Source organism: Hypanus sabinus, unplaced genomic scaffold (genome assembly GCF_030144855.1).
Source record: "Hypanus sabinus isolate sHypSab1 unplaced genomic scaffold, sHypSab1.hap1 scaffold_43, whole genome shotgun sequence".
NCBI lineage: Eukaryota > Metazoa > Chordata > Chondrichthyes > Myliobatiformes > Dasyatidae > Hypanus > Hypanus sabinus.
In genome coordinates, this window is record NW_026781307.1 from 1,229,754 (window position 1) to 1,255,740 (window position 25,987).

The following is a 25,987-nucleotide window of genomic DNA, read 5'->3' on the forward strand; positions in this document are numbered from 1 at the left end:
GAATTGCAGGAGTTGCGATTCAGTGGTGTACTCAGCGTAGACCTGCCTTGGGGACCGCAGCTCCGTACTTTTCCTCGGGGTATCCTCCCGAATCCTTCTGCCATGACTACGAACAGACGCAAAGCAGTGGAGATCAGTTTTCCATCTCGGAGGGGTTACCTCCCGAAGCCTTCCTCTCTGAGTAGACCAGCGGAGAACAGTTTCCCACTGCCGAGATGAGCCGTTAACCACGGATAACCACACGCATCTGCCCAAGCGACTCCTTATCCGGCGCCGGTAAGCCGGTTCGTTCCCCTCCTTCGGTCAACAGAAACAGTTCGGCTGGGATTAGACGCCAGGCTACAAGTGAAGGCCAGGAAGATGTCAGAGGAATACAAACTGCGAATCTCGGACGCGCCGAGCTGTCATGGCGGCATGCGAACCCAAGAAAATGTTGAGGCCCCAGTGGGATTCGAACTCACGGCCCCTGATTTACAAGACCGGTGCTCTAACCCCTGAGCTATGGAGACCCCTTCGCCCCATAGATTCTGCAACAGCGTCTACGCTCCTCCGCAGGCTGGTTTCGCAATAGGTTCAGTAGTGGCGGCAGGGTTCCGGTTATTTACTCTCCATTATGTCGGTATTTAACTCCCTCCTTTTCCTTGTATTCTCCTTGAGACTTCCCCCAAAGCAGAGCAACGTTACCCTCTCGGCCTCTCCTCACTTAAAGCTCGGGAATGAGATTACTGTTACGTCAGAGGCTCTACAGGAGCGTCTTTCATTTGGAATGTTGTCATTGCTTCCAGCGACAGTGTTGGCATGTGACATTCAGTTTGCGAGTTCTAGTCCATGGTCCTGTTGAATTAGCATCTGTGATTTAACTTGTCAATGAAATTCTACAGTAGTCCTCATTAAAGACAGCCGGCCCGCTGCAGGGTCTGTCTCCATGCACTTGGGCCATATCCGAACATTTTGACACCAAGTCTCGACAACCGAAAGTAGACCCAGCTTAGAGGGTTGACCCTGTCTCTGAGATTTACTGGTCAGGTAGGGAGGGAGTTACCGTCCATCGAATCAGTTTTTGGGGAAGTGACTGAAGCAATGCAGCACATAGTCTCTTTTCGATAGATCAGCTCTCAGCTGGAGGGGCAAATGTTATCCCTCGGAGCAATAGTTCAGCAGCTGAGTAGAAACGATCGGAATCAGGCGGCTGTAAGTTTCGATCTCTTCCAGCTGCCGTCCATGAACTTACAACCAGGAACCATTATGAGTGCCGGAAGTCCCAGGGGTGTAGGAACATCAGTACTATCCCTTTCTCCTGACACCATCAGAACTGCACCACAAATTATTGAAACCGTTCGGTGATAGTGTAGATACCCGCTCGATGTTTTACGAAGAGCTCCTTATATATTTATATTTACTTATTCAGAGACGAAGCCCGGGACAGGACCCTCCGAAGCAAGGAGTCGCCCTTTTTCGACTTTTTCAATCAGTCGAAACAGTTCTGTCTGGCTTAGTAGCTTATTCCAGAGTGAATGCAGGAGCTGGACTTTGCTGTCAGAAGTTACCTGAAGCCATCTCAGGATCCGAGCTGTAATAGAAAAGGTTGAGATTCGAACTCACGACCCCTGGTTTACAAGACCAGTGTTCTAACCCTTGAGCTAGGAGACTCCTTCGCCCCCTCCGCCATCTGATTGGACGATGAACCCGCAAAGACTTCTTTCCTTGCACTAGATGTTTAAAAGGTATAATGCAATTTAGCTTATTATTTATTGCCGTATACAGACGCGCAAAACAGATTTCATAACATATCCCATTCTGTTCACTCCTCTTTCCTATTCTGACTTACCAGAAGTACTACGGTACAGCTTGTCACTGCATGAATGCTATCCTCGGTGTGTCACCCTGGAACACGCACGCATAGTGATTCACTTCAGGTTCACTATCCTTCAGTGCCCCACTCATCAGTACAGCACGGTATCATCTTATAGGCGCTCCCACACTAGTACTCCATTAGTTCCCCTAAACATGTTCTTCCGTTCGTACAAACTCTCCTGACTCGAAATCTCATCATTCCATTAGCAGAAGAACTGATTGTGTCTCACCATCACTACCTCCGCTCACAGTTTTTCTCATTATTACTGCCTCTGAGAATGTTTCGAAGTACTTGAGGCAATTGTAGGTAACGCTTACCTTTATGTCACATTATAACCGCACTAAGGAGGACGCCACGCCGTATCACGTCAACAACTTTTAAATTCAATGTAGTTTAGTATTAGCAGTGGTAGGAGGAGTGGGAGTCAGACGTCAATACCAGGGGGTTATGAGTTTCCGCCTCTTCTGGTCTGTGGCATCTCCAGATCGCAACTCTTGTTGGGAAGATTTGAAGAATCGGGTCTTGTCCATGAGGCTTACCCCTCTCCACGTCACGGATGTTGTCCAACATCAGTGGTTTGCACCCGTAGCCATTATCATTGGTGGGTATGACCGCCAACGGGCGGAGCTGTCTTTCTCCTCGGTGGTCGGCTGTCCAACGCTGACGAAGCCCACCACCCGAAGCAACTAGGTTTGAGGCGCCCGTGTTCCGCATTTACTCACTCACTTGTCAGTAGTAACAGATTGTACGGGTCCAGTGATGAGCCGCACGTGAAGCCCAAGAGTTGCACTTGATTGCCGGAGTCTGTTAGAAATGCCTGCAATGTGGAGCACGTTACAGGTAGCGACACAGAAAAACATAGAAAACCTACAGCATAATACTGGTCCTTTGGCCCACAATGATATGCTGAACATGTATTTACTTCAGAAATTACCCACAGTTACCTATAAACCTCCATGTACTTATCCAGGAGGCTCCTAAAATACCCGACCGTATCCGGCTCCACCGCCCCCGCTGGCAGCCTTTTCCACGCTCTCAAAACTCTCTGCTTAAAAAAAAAAATTACCTCTGATATCTTCTCAGAAGCTGCTTCCAAGCAGCTTAAAACTATGACCCCTCATGTTAGCCTTTTGAGCCCTAGGAAAAGGCCTCTGACTACCCACACGATCAATGTCTCTCATCATCTTATACACCTCTATCAGGTCACCTCACATCTTCCGTCGCTCCAAGGAGAAAAGGACAAGTTCACTCAACATATTCTCATGTGGCACCCTCTCTGTTGTCAGAGGCTACTTGAAGCTACTGGGAGCATTGAATATATAACCCGGATTAGTACGAGGAAATCTGCAAATGCTGGAAATTCGAACAACAACACGCACAACATGCTGGTAGAACACAACAGGCCAGGCTGCATCGAAAGGGAGAAGACCAGGCAGCATCTATAGGGAGATGACGACGAAGTGTCTCGGACCGAAACGTCGACAGCGCTTCTCCCTATAGATGCAGCCTGGCCTGCTGTGTTCTACCAGCATTTTGTGTGTGTTGCTGGTAGAGCCCGGATAGCTCAGTCGGTAGAGCATCAGACTTTTAATCTGAGGGTCCAGGGTTCAAGTCCCTGTTCGGGCGCTAACTTTGAATCGCAAGATACAAGAGGACAGACTTATATTGTTAAAAAGATGCTAATTAACCTATTATTCACCATTTTAGTTTCGATATTGTCATTTAAAGTAAAATTGTATAGCTATATGGACAGGAAAGGAATGGAGAGTTATGGGCAGAGGGCAGGTCGGTGGGATCAGTTGAGACTCAGCGTTCCGCACAGACTGGAAGGGCCGAGATGGCCTGTTTCCGTCCTGTAATTGTTATATGGTTATATAGTGGGAGCTGATCCCAATATACCACAGGACAACATAGAATGAGGATGGCCTACACGCCGACATGTCTTTGGAATGTGGGAGAATTCCTACGCACAAACGGTGAAAATATGCGGATTCGCTGCAGACTATGGTGGAAATGAACTGCGCTGTCGGACGCGCCTAGCTGTGATGGCGGCATGCTAACCCCAGAAAATGTTGAGGCCCCAGTGAGATTCGAACTCACGGCCCTGGTTTACAAGACTAGTGCTCTAACCCCTGAGCTATGGAATCCCCTTCGCCCCCGGCGCCAGCTAAATGGAAGATGAACCCGCGAAGTCCTCTTTCTTTGCACTGTTCTGATGCAATTTTAACTGATTCTCTACTGCACTATACTGATGCCTTCGGTCAGACGTGCACCTTCCTGCCGTTATAACCACAGATTTTGCTGCAGCGTCTACGCTCCTCCGCAGGCTGACTGCGGAATAGGTTCAGTAGCGGGGCAGGTTCCGGTTATTTACTCCCTATTGTGTCGCTATTTTACTCCCTCCTTTTCCTTGTATTCTCCTTGAGACTTGCCCCAAAGCAGAACAACGTTATCCTCTGGGCCTCTCCTCATCTTGGTTCGGGAATGAGATTGCTGTTACGTCAGATGCTCAAAAGGAGCGTCTTTCATTTGGAATGTTGTCATTGCTTCCAGCAACCGGGTTGGCATGTGACATTCAGTTTGCGAGTTCTGGTCCATGGTCCTGTTGAGTTAGCATCTGTATTTTTTCTTTCCATTTATGTTTTACAGTAGTCCTCATTAAAGACAGCCGGCCCGCTGCAGGGTCTGTCTCCATGCACTTGGGCCATATCCGAACATTTTGACACCAAGTCTCGACAACCGAAAGTAGACCCAGCATAGAGGGTTGACCCTGTCTCTGAGATTTACTGGTCAGGTAGGGAGGGAGTTACCGTCCATCGAATCAGTTTTTGGGGAAGTGACTGAAGCAATGCAGCACATAGTCTCTTTTCGACAGATCAGCTCTCAGCTGGAGGAGCAAATGTTAGCCCTCACAGCAACAATTCAGCAGCTGATTAGAAACGATCGGAATCAAGCGCCAATAAGTTTCACTCTTATAGCTGCCGTCCATGAACTTACAGCCAGGAACCATTATGGGTGCCGGATGTCCCAGGGTGTGTAGGAACATCAGTACTATCCCTTTCTCCTGACACCATCAGAACTACTCCACAATTTATTGAAACCATTCTGTGATAGTGTAGATACCCTCTCGATGTTTTACGAAGAGCTCCTTATATATTTATATTTAATTATTCAGAGACGAAGCCCGGGACAGGTCCCTTCGCAGAAAGGAGTCGCGCTTTTTCCACTTTTTCAATCAGTCGTAACAGTTCCGTCTGGCTTAGTAGCTTATCCCAGAGTGAATGCCAGGAGGTGGACGTTGCTGTCAGAGGTTACCTGAAGCCATCTCGGACGATCCGTGTGTTGCGATTCGAGCCTTGTAACCTGGCCTGGTTTACAAGGCCTGTGCTCTAACCCTTGAGCTACCGAGTCTTCTTCGCCTCCTCCGCCATCTGATTGGACGATGAACCCGCGAAAACTTCTTTCCTTGCACTAGCTGTTTAGACTGTCTAATGCTATTTAGCTTATTATTTATTGTTGTATACTGATGCGTAGAGGAGATTTCATAACATATTCCAATCTGGTCACACCTCTTTCCTATTCTGACTTACCATAAGTACTACGTTACAGCGTGTCACTACATGAATGTAATCTTCGGTGTCTCACCCTGGAACACCCACGCATAGCGATTCACTCCAGGTACACTATCCTTCAGTGCCCCACTTGTCAGTACAGCACGGTACCATCTTATTGGCGCTCCCACACTATAACTCCATTAGTCCCACTAAACATGTTTTTCCGTTCGTACCAACTCTCCTGACTCCAAATCGTATCATTTCATTAGCAAGAGAACTGATTGTGTCTCACCATCACTACCTCCGCTCACAGTTTTTCACATTATTACTGCCTCTGAGTGTGTTTCGAAGTACTTGTGACAAATGTAGGTAACGATTATCTTTATATCACATTATAACCGCACTAAGGACGAAGCCATGCCGTATCACGTCAGCAACTTTTAACTTCAATGTATTTTATCATTAGCTGTCGTAGGAGGAGCAGGGGGCAGCCGTCAATCTCAGGGCATTATGGGTTTCCGCCTCTGGTGGTCTGTGGCATCTCCAGGTCGCAAGTGTGAGTGGGAAGATTTGAAGAATCGGGTGTTGTCCATGCATTTTACCCGTCTCCACGTCACTGATGTTGTCCAACGGAGGGGCACGCGCCGATACTGCGCAGAGGTTGCCAGCGTTAAATTATAAACAACATCAAACTGCCTTAGGGACCTCGGCTCTTGATTTTTTCCTCTGGGTTTACTCCCGAAGCCTTTCCCATGGGTGGGTATGGCAGCCGAGAGCGGAGGTTTAAAATCGGAGCTTTCCTTCCCCTGGGTAGGCTGCTGTCCAACGCTGACGAGGCCCACCGACACGAAGCAGCTGGGTTTGAGGCGCCAGTGTTCCGCATTTGCTCTCTCTCCTGTCAGTAGAAATAGTTTCCCCGGGTCTAGTGATGAGCCACATGTGAAGCCCAAGAGTTGGACTGCATTGCCGGAGGCTGTTAGAAATGCCCGCTATTTGTAGCACACTATTTGTCCCCCTCCGACCCCATTCTGTGTGTCACTCCATGAGCACGTCACCCGTTGTGCTTCCTCAACATGAACAGCAGTGTGAACCTCCACAGACTTATCCCTCACGGGGTCTGTCAGTCATTCCTTCTCCTCAGTGTGCTCCCCGTTATTAATAACCGTCAGTCAGTCGCTCACTCTATCAGCATTCCCGAACAATGCGTCACTCCGCCTGTACTAACATTCACCGTCACTGCGTCATCACTGCCTACGTGTGTCTTCTTCCATGTGTCCTGGACAGCACTCTGTCACTCTATCCGCTCTTCCCTGATTTATTTCAGTCTACTCGTTCTTACCCACAATGTTTCAGCGGGTGTTTAAAATCAGAGGTTTCTTTCCCCTGGACGGTCTGCCGTCGAAGGCTGACGAGCCCCACATGCCCGAATCAACTGATTTTGAGGCGCCAGGGGTCCGACGTTTCAGTAGAAACAATTCTGGTGGGCCTAGTAGCTAAACCACACATGAAGGCCAAGAGTTGGACTTGGTTGTCAGAGGCTGTTTGAGATGCCCGCTATTTGGAGCAAGTAACATGTATCACCCTACCATACCTTGCTTTATTATACCTTTCCCTCTGTGCAAACCCCGCATATTACTCCATTAAGAACCCTCAGTGCGGTCCGTCAGGACCAACCGAGCGGCCATCTGGCCAGCTTCCGAGGTGGCATCATTTAATCAGTACCGCAGCGCATTTTGTCACTTCGTCTCTCTTCCTCACTTCATCATGCCTAGCAACCAGAGAGTCACATCTCTCGTGGGATATCTCGCCGTTTTTTCTCCCTCATTACTGAATTGCCGTTGTTCAGTTCATCGGCACGACAATTCCCTGAGCCCGATCCACAGCACTCAGTTGGTCATCCAAGCTGAAATATCCCTCGCCATGCCTCTCCATTGCTACCAATCTCCAATCTCTTACACTTGCCTTCCCCGCGGTGTGTCCTCCATCCATTCCAATTCTATTGTATCACATCAATAATCTTCCACCACACTGCGTCCCGCACAATGCGTCACTCCACCTGTACTAACATTCATCGCCACGACGTCATCACGGCCTACGCGTGTCTCCTGCCATGTGTCCTGCACAGCACTCTGTCACTCTATCCGCACTTCCCTGATTTGTTTCACACTGCTCGTTATTCTCCGCAATGTATCAGCGGCGGTTTAAAAGAGTTTTCCTTGTCCTAGACGGGCTGCCGTACCAGGCCGACGAGCCGCATCTGCCCAAGCAACTAATTTTGTGGCACCAGGGGCCCGCATTTCCCCTTCTCTTCTCAGTAGAAGCAGTTCTGGCGGGCCTAGTAGCAAAAGGACACATGAAAGACAGGAATCGATTCGGATTTAGTTGTCAGAGGCGGTTGGAGATGCCTGCTATTTGGAGCACTTTATATGTATCACTCCACCATATATTCCTCACCATACATTTCTCTCTGAACTCCAAGTATATTAGTCCATTATGAACCCTCAGTGCAGCAGTCCTTCAGGACGAACGGAGCCGAGATCTGTCTAATACTTTTCTATTTCCAGACTGGTATCATTCGGTCAGAACCGCATCGCATTCTGTCACTCCATCTGTGGTGCCCTCTCTACCTCACTTCATCATGACTAGTAATCAGAGTGTCACAACGCCAGTGGGATATCTCCCAGCTTTTCTCCCTCATTACTGCATTGCTTTGATCAGTTCATCGGCACGACCCTTCCCTGAGCCTGATCACCTCCACTCAGCTGGTCACCCCATCAGTACTATCCCTCGCCATGCCTCTCCATCGCTACCAATCGTCAATCTTTTGCGCCATTTGTCCTCCCCGTGGTGTGCACTCCATCTGTTCCAATTCTGGTGTATCACATCAATATTCCTCCACCACACAGTATCCCTCCAACGTGATGGGCCTTCCATGTGTAGTATCATTATTATAACCCTCCATTGTTTATATCCCTCAGTAATGTTCCTCTGGGAATCATTCCGTCTGTGGTTCACCTTTTTGCTGTCACAACCACAGATTCTGCTGCAGGGTCTACGCTCCTCCACAGGCTGGCTGCGGAATAGGTTCAGTCGTAGCACAGGTTCCAGTTAATTAATTTCCAATATGTCGGTATATAACTACCTCATTTTCCTTGTAGACTCCATGAGACTTGCCCCAGACAAAGCAACGTTACCCTCTCGGCCACTCCTCACCTTAGCTCGGGAATGAGATTACTGTTACGTTAGAGGCTGTAAAGGAGCTTCTTACATTTGGAATGTCGTCATTGCTTCCAGCGTCAGTGTTGGCATGTGACATTCAGTTTGCAAGTTCTGGTCAATGGCCCTGTTGAATTAGCATCTGTGATTTTTCTTTTCATTTAAATTCTACAGTAGTCCTCTTACGGACAGCCGGCGCGCTTCAGGGTCTGTCTCTAACATTTGGACCATATCCGAATTTTTTTACACCAAGTCGCGACCACCGAAAGTAGACCCAGATCATGGGTTTGAGCCATGACGTGCACACTGGTAACCCGCATGGACAACGGCCGCTTCTTCAAATCTTCCCGCCCAGGCTTGTGCCCTGGAGATGCCACTCTCTACCACTGGTTCAAACACATCATCCCATGGGATTAAGGCTGCCTACTGCTACTACTATACATTTAAGTTGAACACTGTTGACGTTGTACGCCGTGTCGTCGTCCTCAACGCAGTTATATTGTGAGATAAGGATTAACTTTAACTTTTTACGTGGTAGTAATGATGAGAAAAGCAATGAGTGGAGGTAGTGATGGCGAGTCACATTGAGGTGTGTTGCTTATGGAATTAGGGGTTTTTGAGTAAGGAGAGTCGGTACGAACGGAAGGACATGTTTTGGGGGACCAATACTGTGATAGACAGCGTGTAGGAACCGATGGGCTGGTACCGTGCTGTACTGATTGAGCGGGGCACTGAAGGATTGTGGAGCTGGAGTGACTCACTGTGGGTGAGTGTTCCACGGTGAGGTACCGAGGATACTCATGGCGTGCAGGCTGTGACGTAGTACAGCTGGCGAATCAGAATCGGAATAGTGCATATGGCATTTGTTTTGGGCCTCAGTATTGTGCAATAACTAATAAGATAAAACTCCAATAGAACAGTGCTATGAAAGAACTCTTCGCGGGTTCATCATCCAATCATATGGCGGAGGGGGCGAAGGGGGCTCCATAGCTCAGTGGTTAGAGCACTGGTCTTGTAAACCAGGGGCCGTGAGTTCGAATCTCACTGGGGCCTCAACATTTTCTGGGGTTAACTTGCCTCTATGACTGCTCGGCGCGTCCGAGATCGCAGTTTGAATTCCAGCAAAGCCTTCAGGGAGTGTGCATATTTTCTAGTTTTCCTCCTGCATTCCCAAGACGTGCAGGCGAGTAGGCAAAGTTATTATTGTATATTACCCTGTATTATAAGGTTGTTAACGCCGGAGATGGTAGTGGGGATAAGCTCCCGCCATGTACTAAATGCTCCCAATGGCGGAAGGGGCGAACGAGGCTCCATAGCTCAGGGGTTAGAGCACTGGTCTTGTAAACCAGGGGCCGTGAGTTCGAATCTCACTGGTGCCTCGACATTTTCATGGGCTAGCATGTCGCCACTAAATATCGGCGCCTCCGAGAGTGCAGTTCATTTCCACCGTAGTCTGCAGCGAGTCGGTATATTTTCGCCGTTTGTGGGTGGGTTTTCCGCCGCATTCCAAAGGCATGCTGGCGTGTAGGCCATCCTCATTTATTATTGTCCTGTGGTATCAGCTCCCACTATATAACCATTTAACCATACCACAATTACAGCATAGAAACAGGTCATCTCGGCCCTTCCAGTCTGTGCCGAACGCTTACTTTCACCTAGTCCCACCGACCTGCCCTCAGTCCATAACCCTATACAATTTTAGTTTAAATGACGATATCGAAACTAAAATGCTTAATTAGCATCTTTTTAACAATAACTATTAGATCTTGCGATCTAAAGTCAGCGCCCGAACAGGGTCTTGAACCCTGGACCGTCAGATTAAAAGTCTGATGCTCTACTGACTGAGCTATCCGGGCTCGACGAACAACACACACAAAATGCTGGTAGAACACAGCAGGTCAGGCAGCATCTCCAGGGAGAAACGCTGTCGACTTTTCGAGCGTAGACCCTTCGTCCTCTTCACACTTTAGATGCTGCCTGGCCTGCTGTGTTCTACCAGCATTTTGTGTGTGCTGTTGTTTGAATTTCCAGCATCTGCAGATTTCCTCCTGCGGGCTCTACTAATCCGGGTTATATATTCAATACTCCCAGTAGCTTCAATTAGCCTCTGACAACGGAGAGGGTGCCTCATGGGAATATGTTGAATGAATTTGGCCTTTTCTCCTCGGAACGACGGAGGATGAGAGGTCACCTGATAAAGGAGTATAAGATGATGAGAGACATTGATCGCGTGGGTAGTCAGAGGCCTTTTCCTAGGGCTCAAATGACTAACATGAGGGGTCATAGTTTTAATCTGCTTGGAAGCAGCTTCTAAGGAGATAACAGAGGTATATTTTTTAAGCAGAGTGTTATGAGTGCGTGGAAAGGGCTGCCAGCGGGGGCGGTGGAGCCGGATACGGTAGGGTATTTTAAGAGCCTCCTGGATAAGTATATGGAGCTCAGGAAATAGAGGTTTATGGGTAACTCTGAGTAATTTCTGAAGTAAATACATGTTCAGTATAGCATTGTGGGCCGAAGGATCAGTATTATGATGTAGGATTTCTGTGTTTTTCTATGTCGCGACCTGTAACGTGCTCCACATTGCAGGCATTTCTAACAGACTCCGGCAATCAAGTGCAGCTCTTGGGCTTCACGTGCGGCTCATCACTAGACCCGTGCAAACAGTTACTACTGACAAGAAAGTGAGTAAATACGGAACACTGGTGCCTCAAACCTAGTCGCTTCGGGTGGTGTGTCTCGTCACCGTTGGACAGAGACCCGCCGAGGAGAAGGACAGCTCCGATTTTAAAGCTCCGCCCGCTGGCGGTCATACCCACCCATGGGAATGGCTTCGGGTGCAAACCACTGATGTTGTAAAGCATCCGTGACGTGGAGAGGAGTAAGCCGTATGGACAACACCCGATTCCTCAAATCTTCCCAACAAGATTTGCGACCTGGAGATGCCGCTGAGCAGATGAGGCGGAAACCCATAATCCCCTGGGATTGTCGGCTGCCTCCTACTACTCCTACCACTACTAATACATTGAAGTTAGAAGTTGTTGACGTGATACGGCGTGGCGTCATACTCAGTGCGGTTATATTGTGAGATAAAGATAAAGGTTACCTACATTTGTCACAAGTGCTTTGAAACACACACAGAGGCAGTAATAATGAGAAAAATAAACTGTGAGCGGAGGTAGTGATGGTGAGACACAATCAGTTGGCTTGCTAATGGAATGATACGATTTGGAGTCAGGAGTGTTGGTACGAACGGAAGAACATGTTTATGGTGACTAATGGAGTAATAGAGTGGGAGCGCCAATAAGGTGGTACCGTGTTGCACTGATGAGTGGGGCACTGAAGGATAGTGTACCTGGAGTGAATCACTATGCATGCGTGTTCCAGGGTGACACACCGAGGATAGCATTCAAGCAGTGACAAGCTGTGACGTAGTACTTCTGGTAAGTCAGAATAGGAAAGAGGTATAATGTGACAGGGATATGTTACGAAATCTCTTTTGCGCATCAGTATACAGCAATAAATAATAAGCTAAATTGCTTTAGACCTTTTAAACAACTAGTGAAAGGAAAGAAGTCTTTGCTGGTTCATCATCCAATCAGTTGGCGGAGGGGGTGAAGAACACTCCGTTACTCAAGGGTTAGAACACTGGTCTTGTAATCGAAGGGTCGTGAGTTCGAATCTCAACATTTTCTATTACATCTCGGATCGTCTGAGATGGCTTCAGGTAACCTCAGACAACAACGTCCACCTCCTGGCATTCACTCTGGAATAAGCTACGAAGCCAGGCGGAACTGTTTCGACTGATTGGCGAAGTGGAAAAAGGTCGATTCTTTCTGCGGAGGGACCTGACCCGGGCTTCGTCTCTGATTACGTAAATATAAATATATAAGGAGCTCTTCGTAAAACATCGAGCGGCTATCTACACAATCACAGAACGGTTTCAATAATTTGTGGTGTAGTTCTGATGGTGTCAGGAGAAAGGGATAGTACTGATGTTCCTACACACCCTGGGACATCCGGCACCCATAATGGTTCCTGGCTGTACGTCCATGGACAGCAGCTGTACGAGCGAAACTTACAGCCGCCTGATTCCGATCGTTTCTATTCAGCTGTTGAACTGTTGCTCCGAGGGCTAACGTTTGCTCCTCCAGCTGAGATTTGGCTTGTCGTAAAGGGACTATGTGCCGCATTGCTTCAGTCACTTCCCCAAAAACTGATACGATGGACAGTAACTCCCTCCCTACCTGACCAGTAAATCTCAAAGTCAAGGTCAACCCTCCATGCTGGGTCTACTTTCGGTTGCCGAGAATTGGTGTCAAAAAGGTCGGATACGGCCCAAGTGCGCAGAGATAGGCCCTGAAGCAGGCCGGCTGTCTTTAATGAGGACTACTGTAAAACATAAATGAAAAGAAAAAATATAGATGCTAATTCAACAGGACCATGGACTAGAACTCGCAAACTGAATGTCAGATGCCAACCCGGTTGCTGGAAGCAATGACAACATTCCAAATGAAAGTCGCCACTTTACAGTGTCTGACGTAACATTAATCTCATTCCCGAGCAAAGATGAGTAAAGGCCGAGAGGGTAACTTTATTCTGCTTCGGGGCATGTCTCAAGAATACAAGGATACGGAGGGAGTTAAATACCGACATAATGGAGAGTAAATAACCGGAACCTGCCCCGCTACTGAACCTATTGCGCAACCAGCCTGCGAAGGAGCGTAGACCCTGCAGCAGTATCTGTGGTTATAACGGCAGGAAGGTGCACGGCTGACGGGAGGCTTCAGTATAGTGCAGTAGATAATCAGCTAAAATAACATCAGAAAAGTGCAAAGAAATAAGACTTCGCGGGCTCATCTTCCATTCAGATGGTGGAGGGTGCGAAGGGGGCTCCATAGCTCAGGGGTTAGAACACTGGTCTTGTAAACCAGGGGCCGTGAGTTCGAATCTCACTGGGGCCTGAATATTTTCATGGGCTCGGCACTTCCCACAGCGCAGTTCATTTCCGCAGCATTCTACAGCGAGTCGGCATATTTTCGCCGTTTTTGCGAGGGTTTTCTCCCGCATTCCAAAGACATGCTGGCGTGTAGGACAACCTCATTCTATATTGTCCTGTGGTATATCACTTAAAGTTGTTGGGATCAGCTCCCAATATATAACCATATAACAATTACAGCACAGAGTCAGGCCATCTCGGCCCTTCCAGTCTGTGCCGAACGCTTACTCTCACCTAATCCCACCGACCTGCCCTCAGCCCAGAACCCTTCATTTGTTTCCTGTCCATATACCTATACAATTTTACTTTAAATGACAATATCGAAACTAAAATGTTTAATTAGAATCTTTTTTAACAATACAAGTCTCTCCTCTTGTATCTTGCGATCTAAATTCAGCGCCCGAACAGGGACTTGAACCCTGGACCCTCAGATTAAAAGTCTGATGCTCTACCGACTGAGCTATCCGGGCTCTACTAACAACACACAGAAAATGCTGGTAGAACACAGCAGGCCAGGCAGCATCTATAGAGAGAAGCGCTGTCGACGTTTCGGGCAGAGACCCTTCGTCCTCTTCTCCCTATAGATGCTGCCTGGCCTGTTGTGTTCTACCAGTATTTTGTGTGTGTTGTTGTTTGAATTTCCAGCATCTGCAGATTTCCTCCTGCGGGCTCTACTAATCCGGGTTATATATTCAATGCTCTCAGTAGCTTCAAGTAACCTCTGACAACGGAGAGGGTGCCACATGAGAATATGTTGAGTGAACTTGTCCTTTTCTCCTTGGAGCGACGGAAGATGTGAGGTGACCTGATAGAGGTGTATAAGATGATGAGAGACATTGATCGTGTGGGTAGTCAGAGGCCTTTTCCTAGGGCTCAAAAGGCTAACATGAGGGGTCATAGTTTTAAGCTGCTTGGAAGCAGCTTCTGAGAAGATATCAGAGGTAATTTTTTTTTAAGCAGAGAGTTTTGAGAGCGTGGAAAAGGCTGCCAGCGGGGGCGGTGGAGCCGGATACGGTCGGGTATTTTAGGAGCCTCCTGGATAAGTACATGGAGGTTTATAGGTAACTGTGGGTAATTTCTGAAGTAAATACATGTTCAGCATATCATTGTGGGCCGAAGGACCAGTATTATGCTGTAGGTTTTCTGTGTTTTACTATGTCGCTACCTATAACGTGCTCCACGTTGCGTGTATTTCTAATAGACTCCGGCAATCAAGTGAAACTCTTGGGCTTCACGTGTGGCTCATCACTGGACCCGTACAATCTGTTACTACTGACAAGAAAGTGAGTAAATGTGGAACACCGGCGCCTCCAACCTTGATGCTTCGGGTGGTGGGTCTCGTCAGCGTTGGACAGCGGCCCGCCGAGGAGAAGGCAAGCTCCGATTTTAAAGCCCCGCCCGCTGGCGATCATACCCACCCATGGGAATGGGTTCGGGTGCAAACCACTGATGCTGGACAACTTCCGTGACGTGGAGAGGGGTAACCCACATTGACAACACCCGATTCTTCAAATCTTCCCATCCAGACTTGCGACCTGGAGATGCCACAGACCACCAGAGGTGGAAATCCATTATGCCCTGAGATTGACGACGGCCTCCGACTCCTCATACTACTACAGTACATTGAAGTTAAAAGTCGTTGACGTGATACGGCGTGGCGTCGTCCTCAGTGCGGTTATATTGTGAGATAAAGATAAAGGTAACCTACATTTGTCACAAGGACTTCGAAACACACTCAGAGGCAGTAATAAGGAGAGAAAAAAAACTGTGAGCGGAGGTAGTGATGGTGAGACACAATCAGTTGACTTGCTAATGGAATGATACGGTTTGGAATCTGGAGAGTTGGTACGAACGGAAGAACATGTTTAGGGGGACTAATGTAGTTATAGTGTGCTAGCGCCAATAAGGAGTTACCTGCTGTACTGATGAGTGGGGCACTGAAGGATAGTGTACCTGGAGTGAATCACTTTGAGTGCGTGTTCCATGGTGAGACACCGAAGGTAGCATTTATACAGTGACAAGCTGTGACGTAGTAATTCAGGTAAGTCAGAATAAGAAAGAGGTGTAACAAGACTGGGATATGTTATGAAATCTGTTTTGCGCATCGGTATACAGCAATAAATAATAAGCTAAATTCGATTAAAACTTTTAAACAAGTAGTGCAAAGAAAGAAGTCTTCGTGGAGTCATCGTCCATTCAGATGGCGGAGGGGGCGAAGGAGGCTCCGTAGCACAGGGGTTAGAGCACTGGTCTTGTAAACCATGGGCCGTGAGTTCCAATCTCAACATTTTCTATTACAGCTCGTGTCGTCCGAGATCGCAGGTCAATTCCTGCGTCGTCTTCAGGGGGAGGGCATGGTTTCCCCGTTAGTGTGTGGGTGAGCGCCGCTTTCGTCAGGAATTCCGTAGCCGTGCAGGCGAGTCGGCCATCTTATCATTGTATACAGTCCAAGCTTAATTACTTAAAGTTTGTCATCGCCGGCGGATCTAGTGGGGATAGGCTTCCACTGTGTATTAAAAGCTCCCAGTGACTTCAGGTAACCTCTGACAACCACGTCCACCTCTTGGCCTTCACTTGTGCCTAAGCTACTAAGCACGGCTGAACTGTTTCTACTGACTGAAAAGTGGAAAACGCACGGCTCCTTGCTGCGGAGGGACCGGTGCCGGACTTCGTCTCTGAAGAAGTAAATATAAATATATAAGGACTTCTTCGTAAAACATCGAGCTGGTATCTGCAGAATCACAGAACGGCTGCAATAACTTGTGGTGTAGTACTGATGGCGTCAGGAGAAAGGGATAGTACTGATGTTCCTACACACCCTGGGACTTCTGGAACCCATAATGTTTCCTGGCTGTAAGTTCATGGACGGCAGCTGTAAGAGCGAAACTTATTGGCGCTTGATTCCGATCGTTTCTATTCAGCTGTTGAACTGTTGCTGCGAGGGCTAACATTTGCTCCTCCAGCTGAGAGCTGATCTGTCGAAAAGAGACTATATTTAAACATAACATAGTTTGAGAGAACCAATTAAATACAGTGGGAGGATCAATTTCTTTCCAATTCAACAATATAGACCTTCTAGCCATCAGAGTTAGAAATGCAATCAATCGACGGGCTGAAGAAGATAAATGCAGTGAATCTAACATTGGTAAACCAAAAATTGCGGTAATAGGATGAGGTTGTAAATCAATATTCAAAACCGCAGAAATAATATCAAAAATATCTTTCCAATATTTCTCCAAAAATGAACACGACCAAAACATGTGAGTTAAAGACGCAATTTCAGAATGACATCTATCGCAAATATGACTTATATGAGAGTAAAAATGAGCTAATTTATCCTTGGACATATGGGCCCAAAAAATTAGAAGTGGTACTTTTGAGACTTCTATTAAATTTGAAAAGTTATGGAGACCATTTATTCAACATTTTCATATGATGTAATATGACCCTGTGCCAAGTTCATTTGATTTCCCAGCTTTTAGCTTATGTATTTTGAGAGGACCGGAAGTGACGGCATTGATGAATACTTATTTTTGTGAGATATTATAAACAGCCCGTTTTTTTTTCCTTCTCTTTTGTTTTTTTCTTTTATATTAATTAGTTATAGTTATTAGATTAGATTAGCTAGTTCTGCAATACATAATTTTTTTGTTTTTTTTCTTTCTTTTTTCTGTTTTTTTTATATTATACATAATGAAATATTTAGATTTGCTATGTCCATACATATATCTCATGGCTTATGTCTTGGTAAACTCATTTACATTGTAACTATTATGTATGTTTTTTTTTCATATGTAATGGAATGTGTATGTTGGTAATTTCTTTATCAATATATCATCTGTATTCTGTCCATATTACTAATATTAATAAAAAGATTTAGAAAGAAAGAAAAGAGACTATATGCCGCATTGCTTCAGTCACTTCTCAGAAACTGATACGATGGACAGTAACTCCCTCCCTACCTGACCAGTAAATCTCAAAGTCAAGGTCAACCCTCTCTACTGGGTCTGCACTTGATGTCAAAAAGTTCGGATATGGCCCAAGTGCGCAGAGACAGACCCTGAAGCGGGCCGGCTGACTTTAATGAGGACTACTGTAAAATTTCATTGACAAGAAAAATCGCAGATGCTAATTCAACAGGACCATGGACTAGAACTCGCAAACTGAATGTCACATGCCAACCCGGTTGTTGGAAGCAATGACAACATTCCAAATGAAAGCCACTCCTTTAGAGCCTCTGACGTAACAGTAATTGCATTGCCGAGCAAAAGTGAGGAGAGGCCGAGAGGGTAACGTTGCTCTGCTTTGGGGCAAGTCTCAGTAACAATACAAGGAGAAGGATGGAGTTAAGTACCGATATGATGGAGAGTAATTAACTAGAACCTGCGCCACTACTGATCCTGTTCCGCAGCCAGCCTGCGGAGGAGCGTAGACCCTGCAGCAGAATCTTTGGTTGTAAAAGCAGGAAGGTGCACCACTGACGGAGTGATTCCAAGAGGAACATCAGTGAAGGACATACACAATGGAGGGATATAATAATGATACTACACATGGAAGGCCCATAATGTTGGAGGGATGCAGTGTGGTGGAGGAATATTGATGTGATACACCGGAATTGGAACGGATGGAGAACACACCGCTGGGAAGGCAAATGGTGTAAGGGATTGACGATTGGTAGCGATGGAGACACATGGCGGGGGATATTTCAGATGGGGTTACCAGCTGAGTGGTGGTGATCAGGCTCAGGGAAGGGTCGTGCCGATGAACTGATCAACAGCAATGCAGTAATGAGGGAGAAAAACTGCGAGATATCCCACTGGCGTTGTGACACTCTGATTACTAGTCATGATGAACTGAGGCAGAGAGGGCACCACAGATGAAGTGACAAAATGCGCTGCGGTACTGACTAAATGATGCCACCTCGGAAGCTGGACAGATAGACGCTCGGTTCGTCCTGAAGGACTGCTGCACCTAATATTCGTAATGGAGTAATATACTTGGGGTTTGCACAGAGAGAAATGTATAACAAAGCAAGGCATGCTGGGGTGATACATATTAAGTGCTCCAAATAGCGGGCATCTCTAACAGTCTCTGAACAACTGAAGTTGAACAGCTAAGTCCAACTCTTGCCCTTCATGTGTGCTTTAACTACAAGGCCCACCAGAATTGTTTCTACTGAAAAGAGAGTGGGGGAAATGGCGGACCTCTGGCGCCTCAAAATCAGTTGCTTCGGGCAGGTGGGGCTCGTCGGCCTTGGACGGCAGCCCGTCTAGAAGCAGGAAATCTCTGATTTTAAAACTCCGCTGATACATTGTGGAAAAGAACGAGCATACTGAAAGAAAGCAGAGAGGAGCGGATAGAGTGACAGAGTGCTGTGCAGGACACATGACAGGAGACACATGTAGGCAGTGATGGCGTAGTGACGATAAATGTTAGTACAGGTGGAGTGACGCATTGTGCGGGAATGCTGATAGAGTGAGAGACTGACTGATGGTTATTAATAATGGGGAGCACACTGAGGAGTAGCAATGACTGACAGAACCCGTGAGGGATACGTCTGCTGTTCATGTTGAGGAAGCCAAACGGGTGCCGTGCTCATGGAGTGACACACAGAATGGTTGTAATGACGGAGGGAGACAGTGAGGGATACTATGAAGGACAGTGACAATGAACGGTAGTACTGACCCATTGAGAATCTCCAGGCAAGTGAGGACGTTGAGACACGGTGTATAGTGGTCGGCTGTAGCATCACGGAAAGGAGACGTAATGATGGAGGCACACAGCAGGAGGTATTACCGAAACAGTGAATCACTGAGGGTTAGTAACGATAGACAGTGAGCGTAGTGCTGATGGACTGGAACACAGATGGGGAGGCGCATTGTGCGTTCCTACTGATGGCGTCCCGCAGGCCAGAGGCAGCACCGGCAGGCTGGCCCTTGCCCGGCGGTAATGATGGCGAAGACACAGTGAGGGGTAGTACTGATCAAGCAGGAAACTGAGGGGTAGTAATGATGAGAAAAACAGTGAGTGGATTAGTAATGGAGAGACCCACTAACGCATAGCGATAATAGAATTAGACGTTTTAGAGTAAAACCGACGGAATGAGACGGCGGCGGGCGGTGGTGCTGTTCGTCATATAGTAATTGTACGAGGAGAGGAGGTACAACGGGAAAAAATGTTTATGGGGACTAATGCAGTGCCACTGTGTGTGGAAGCACCAACAGGGTTGTACCGTGCTGCACTGATGAGTGGGACACTGAAGGATATTGCAGCTGGAGCGATTCACTGTGAGACGCGACAGTGAGGAACCGAGTATAGCAGTCATGACGTGCAAGCTGTAACGTAGTGCTGCTGCTCAATCAGAATCGTAATGGGGTATCATGTACCTGGCATATGATACGAAATTTGTTTTTATTCATTTTTTCCCCGCATCGGTATAGTACAAAAGATAATAACCTAAAATTGCATTAGAACAGTGCTAAGAAAGAAATCTTCGCGGGTTTATCATCCATTCACATGGCGGAGGGGTCGGAGGGGGCTCCATAGCTCAGGTCTTGTAAACCTGGGGCCGTGAGTTCGAATCTCACTGGGGCCTCAACCTTTTCTGGGGTTAGCATGCCGCCATGACAGCTCGGAAGCGTCCGAGATTCGCAGTTGGAATTCTTCTGACATCTTCCTGGCCTTCACTTGTGGCCTAGCGACTCCTCCCAGCCGAACTGTTTCTGTTGGCCGAAGAAGGGGAACGAAGCGGCTTACAGGTGCCTGATAAGGAGTCGCTTGGGCAGATGGGTGTGGTTATCCGTGGTTAACGGCTCATCTCGGCGGTGGGAAACTGTTCTCCGCTGGTCTACTCAGAGAGGAAGTCTTCGGGAGGTAACCACTCCGAGATGGAAAACTGATCTCCACTGCTTTGCGTCTGTTCGTAGTCATGGCAGAAGGATTCGGGAGGATACACCGAGGAAAAGTACGGAGCTGCGGTCCCCAAGGCAGGCCTACGCTGAGTACACCACTGAATCGCAACTCCTGCAATTCAGGAGCAAAGCGGTATCGGCCTTCGCTGTTCCTCTTTGGATTTACCAGCTGCGTCGAGAGGATTCGGGAGGATACGGAGCTGCGGTCCGCAGGGCAGGCCTACGCTGAGTACACCACTGAATCGCAACTCCTGCAATTCAGGAGCAAAGCGGTATCGGCCTTCGCTGTTCCTCTTTGGATTTACCAGCTGCGTCGAGAGGATTCGGGAGGATACGGAGCTGCGGTCCGCAAGGCAGGCCTACGCTGATTACACCACTGAATCGCAACTCCTGCGGCACTGATGGTGCATAGCTGTTCCTCTTCGGATTCACCAGCTGCCTGGAGAGGGAGGTCCTGCTGCGAGGGCGTCAACTTGCTTTCCATACCATGCGGTCCTGGCTTGCGATTCACAATATCCATGATCGACCCTGACCAGCTGAGGGCCTCTGATCTCCGCTGCTGTGCGATTATACCTACTCATGGGAGAAGGCTTCGGGAGCAAACCCCGTGGAGACGTACGGAGCTGAGCGCACCGCTGAATTGCCACTCCTGCGATGCCGGCGGTGCAAAATGGCCTCGGCGTTGGCTGCCCCTCTTTGGATTCACCAGCTGCGGTGGAGAGGACAAACCGGCTGCATGGGTAAGAATATGCTCTCCATACCCTGCTGCCCTGGCTTTGGTATCACACGGACAGCTGGGACACGATGTCCATGATCGACCCTGGCGAGCTGAGGGCCTCGGTTCCGTGTTCAACAGCTGGGTTGCTGCGCCTCGCGACTCCTTGCAGCGGAGGGACCTGTCCCGGTCTTCGCCTCCAAATAAGTAAGTACAAATATATAAAAGAAGCTCTTCCACAAAAATTGAGAGGCTGTCTACACAATCACAGAACGGCTGCAAAACTTTGCGGTGCAGTACTGATTGCGTGAGATGGAAAGGGATACGACTGATATTCCGACATACCGAGGGTCTCCCGGCACCCATAATGCCCTCTGGCTGTAAGTTCATGGACGGCGGCTGAAAGAGCGACGCTTGCTGCCGCCTGATTCCGATCGTCTGTCTTGAGCTGTTGAACTGCAGCTCCGAAGGCTAACATTTCCTCCTCCGGCTGAGAGTGGGCTTGCCGAAACGAGATTTTGTGCTGCATGCCCTCAGTCACTTCCCCCAAAAAACGGATTCGATGGACGGTAACTCCTTCCCTACCTGACCAGTAAATCTCAGAAACAAGGTCAACCCTCCCTGCTGGGTCTACTTTCCGTGGTCGAGACTTGCTGGCAAAAAGTTCGGATCTGTCCCAAATGCTGAGAGACAGACCTTGAAGTGGACCAGCGGACTACAATGACCACTTTAGAATTTCATTGAAAAACTGAGTCATGACGTACAAGCTTTGACGTAGAACTGCTGCTCAATCAGAATTGGAATGGGGGGTATAATGTGACGGGCATACGACATGACATTTGTTTTGCGTATCAGAACAGTGCAGTAGATAATAAGCTAAAATTGCTTTAAACAGTGCAAAGAAAGAAGTCTTCGCGGGTTCATCGTCCATTCACATGGCGGAGGGGGCGAAGGCGGCTCCATAGCTCCGGTGTTAGAGCACTGGTCTTGTAAACCAGGGGCCATGAGTTCGAAATTCACTGGGGCCTCAAATATTTCTGAGGTTAGCATGCCGCCATTACAGCTGAGCGCGTCGGAGAGCGCAGTTCATTTCCAGCGTAGTCTGCAGGGCGTCCACATATTTTCGTCGTTTTTGCGAGGGTTTTCTCCCGCATTGCAAAGACATGCTGGCGTGTAGGCCAACCTCAATCTATACGGTCCTGTGTTATTTTACTTCACGTTGTCATAGCTCGGGTTGGTAGTTGGGATAAGCTCCCACTATATAACCATATAACAGTTACAGCACAGAAACAGGCCATGTCGGCCCTTACAGTTTGTGCCGAGCGATTGACCTCACCTAGTCCCACCTGCCTGCACTCAGCCCTTAACCCTACATTCCTTTCCTGTCCATATTATTATAAAATTTTACTTTAAATAACAATATCCATGTCAGATCTATCTATCCTCCTCATAATTTTAAACACCTTTATCAAGTCACCCCTCAAACTTCTATGCTCCAAAGAATAAAGACCTAACTGGTTTAACCTTTCTCTGCAACTTAGGTGCTGAAACCCAGGTAACATTCTAGTAAATCTCCTCTGTACTCTCTCTATTTTGTTGATATCTTTCCTATAGCTCAGCTGCCGGAACTGTACACAATACTCCAAATTTTGCCTCACCAATGCCTTGTACAATTTTAACATTACATCCCAACTCCTATACTCAATGCTCTGATTTATAAAGGCCAGTATACCAAAAGCTTTCATCACCACCCTATCCACATGAGATGATTCTACCTTCAGGGAACTATGCACCATTATTCATAGATCACTCTGTTCTACTGCATTCTTCAATGCCCTACCATTTACCACGCATGCCCTATTTGGATTATTCCTACCAAAATGTAGTACCTCACACTCATCAGCATTAAACTCCATCTGCCATCGTTTAGCCCACTCTTCTAACTGGTCGAAATCTCTCTGCAAGCTTTGAAAACCTACTTCATTATTCACGATACCACCTACCTTAGTATCATCTGCATACTCACTAATCCAATTTACCACCCCATCATCCAGATCATTAATGTATAAGACAAACAACATTGGACCCAGTACAGATCCCTGAGCCACACCACTAGTCACCGGCCTCCAACCTGACAGTTATCCACCAAAACTCTCTGGCATCTCCCATCCAGCCACTGTTGAATCAATTTTACTACTTCAATATTAATACCTAACGATTGAACCTTCCTAACGAACCTTCCGTGCGGAACCATGTCAAAGGCCTTACTGAGGACCATATAGACAACATCCACTGCTTTACCTTCGTCAACTGTCCTAGTAATTTCTTCAAAAAAATCAATAAGATTTGTCAAACATGACCTTCCACGTATATATCCATGTTGACCGTTCCTAATCTGACCCTGTCTATCCAGATAATTATAGATATTCTATCTCTAAGAATACTTTCCATTAATTTAACCACCACTGACGTCAATCTAACAGGCCTATAATTGCTAGGCTTACTCTTTGAACCCTTTTTAAACAAGGGGACCACATGAACAATACGCCAATCCTCCGGCACCATCCCCATTTCTAATGACATTCGAAATATTTCTGCCAGACCCCCTGATATTTCCACACTAACTTCCCTCAAGGTACTCGGGAACATCCTGTCGGGATCCGGAGATTTATCCACTTTCATATTCCTTAAAAGCGCCATTACGTCCTCCTCTTTAATCGTCATAGTCTCCATAACTTCCCTACTTGTTTCCCTGACCTTACACAATTCAATATCCATCTCCTTAGTGAATACCGAAGAAAAGGATTTGTTCAAAATCTCCCCCATCTTTTTCGGCTCCACACATAGCTGTCCACTCTGATTCTCTAAGGGACCAATTTTATCCCTCACTATCCTTTTGCTATTAATATAACTGTAGAAACCCTTCGGATTTATTTTCACCTTACTTGCCAAAGAAACTTCCTATCTTCTTTTAGCTTTTCTAATTTCTTTCTTAATATTCTTCTTACATTCTTTATATTGATCGATCACCTCATTTACTCCATGCTGCCTATTTTTATTGTAGATATCTCTCTTTTTCCTAACCAAGCTTCCAATATTCCTTGAAAACCATGGCTCTCTCAAACCTTTAACCTTTCAAACTAACAGGAACATAGAGATTCTGTACCCTCAATATTTCACCTTTAAATGACCTCCATTGCTCTATTACATCCTTCCCATATAGCAAATTGTCCCAATCCACCGTTTCAAAATCCTTCCGCATCTCCTCAAAGTTAGCCTTTCTCCAATCAAAAATCTCAACCCTGTGTCCAGCCCTATCCTTCTCCATAATTATATTGAAACTAAAGGCATTGTGATCACTGGACCCGAAGTGCTCCCCAACACATACGTCCGTCACCTGACCTTTCTCATTCCCTAACAGAAGATCCAACACTGCCCCTTCTCTAGTCGGTATCTCTATGAATTGATGCAAAAAAACCTACCCTGCTCACATTTCACAAACTCCAAACCATCCATCCCTTTTACAGTATTGGCATCCCAGTCTATGTGTGGAAAATTAAAATCTCCCATAATCACAACCCTGTGCTTACTACAAATATCTGCTATCTATTTGCAAATTTGCTCCTCCAATTCTCGCTCGCCATTAGGTGGTCTATAATACACCACTGTAACAGTTGCTGCACTTTTCCCATTCCTCAATTCCACCCACATAACCTCCCTGGACGAGCCCTCTAATCTGTTCTGCCAGAGTACCATTATAATATTTTCTCTGACAAGTAACGCAACACCTCCCACTCTTGCCCCTCCGATTCTATCACACCTGAAGCAACGAAATCCAGGAATATTTAGTTGCCAATCACACCCCTCCTGCAACCATGTTTCACTAATAGCTACAACATCATATTTCCAGGTATCAATCCATGCTCCAAGCTCATCCACCTTTCTTACAATGTTCCTAACATTAAAACAAATGCATTTAAGAAATTCGTCACCTCTTCCTCTTTGTTTATCTCTAACAGTTCAAAGAACGTTACTGTCTTCTTTTTCTTCCTCCTCCCATACATCTGTTCCTACACTCTGGCTCCCCTCCTCCCTTATATCTAGTTTAAATCCACTGGAGCCTCTCTAGCAAACCTATCTGCAAGAATATTTGTCCCCCACCAGTTCAGATGTAAACCGTTCCGCCAAAACAGGACCTACCTTCCCTAGAAAACGGCTCAATTATCTATAAATCTGAAGCCCTCCCTGCTAAACTATGTCTTCAGTCACGTGTTGATCTGCACTATCTTACTAGTTCTAAACTCACCTGCACGTGACACTGATAGCCATCCTGAGATTGCTATCCTGGAGGTCCTGTCCTTTAACTTGGCACATAACACCCTAAACTCACCTTTCAGGACCTCCCCACTTTTCTTACCCACGTCATTGTTCCCTACATGGACCACGACATCCGGCTGCTCACCCTCCCTCTTGCGAATACTGAGAACTCGATCGGAGATATTGCGGACTCGGGCACCAGGGAGCCAACAAACCATCCGGAATTCTCGATCTCTTCCACAGAACCTCCTATCGGTTCCCCGAACTATCGAATCCCCCATCACTACTGCTCGCCTCTTTTCACTACTTCCCTTCTGAGCTGAGTGTCCATTCTCGGTGCCAGAGACGCAACCACTGCAACTTGTCCCCGGTAGGTCGTCCATACCAACAGTACCCAAAACGGTATACTTATTGTTGATGTGA

The 25,987-nt window shown here is 47.1% G+C and overlaps 8 non-coding genes across 8 annotated transcripts; 4 read left to right on the plus strand and 4 right to left on the minus strand.

The window, feature by feature from the left end:
• Positions 1 to 436: 436 nt before the first annotated feature.
• On the minus strand, positions 437 to 510 carry trnat-ugu (transfer RNA threonine (anticodon UGU)). Its single transcript has one exon. It is a non-coding gene; the product is annotated as a tRNA-Thr (tRNA).
• A 2,898-nt stretch (positions 511 to 3,408) lies between these two features.
• Positions 3,409 to 3,481, plus strand: trnak-uuu (transfer RNA lysine (anticodon UUU)). The gene has a single exon. It is a non-coding gene; the product is annotated as a tRNA-Lys (tRNA).
• Positions 3,482 to 3,930: 449 nt separating this feature from the next.
• Positions 3,931 to 4,003, minus strand: trnat-ugu (transfer RNA threonine (anticodon UGU)). Its single transcript has one exon. It is a non-coding gene; the product is annotated as a tRNA-Thr (tRNA).
• Positions 4,004 to 9,605: 5,602 nt separating this feature from the next.
• On the plus strand, positions 9,606 to 9,678 carry trnat-ugu (transfer RNA threonine (anticodon UGU)). Its single transcript has one exon. It is a non-coding gene; the product is annotated as a tRNA-Thr (tRNA).
• Positions 9,679 to 9,931: 253 nt separating this feature from the next.
• On the plus strand, positions 9,932 to 10,004 carry trnat-ugu (transfer RNA threonine (anticodon UGU)). The gene has a single exon. It is a non-coding gene; the product is annotated as a tRNA-Thr (tRNA).
• A 404-nt stretch (positions 10,005 to 10,408) lies between these two features.
• Positions 10,409 to 10,481, minus strand: trnak-uuu (transfer RNA lysine (anticodon UUU)). Its single transcript has one exon. It is a non-coding gene; the product is annotated as a tRNA-Lys (tRNA).
• Positions 10,482 to 13,513: 3,032 nt separating this feature from the next.
• Positions 13,514 to 13,586, plus strand: trnat-ugu (transfer RNA threonine (anticodon UGU)). The gene has a single exon. It is a non-coding gene; the product is annotated as a tRNA-Thr (tRNA).
• Positions 13,587 to 14,018: 432 nt separating this feature from the next.
• On the minus strand, positions 14,019 to 14,091 carry trnak-uuu (transfer RNA lysine (anticodon UUU)). The gene has a single exon. It is a non-coding gene; the product is annotated as a tRNA-Lys (tRNA).
• Between the last annotated feature and the right edge of the window lie 11,896 nt (positions 14,092 to 25,987).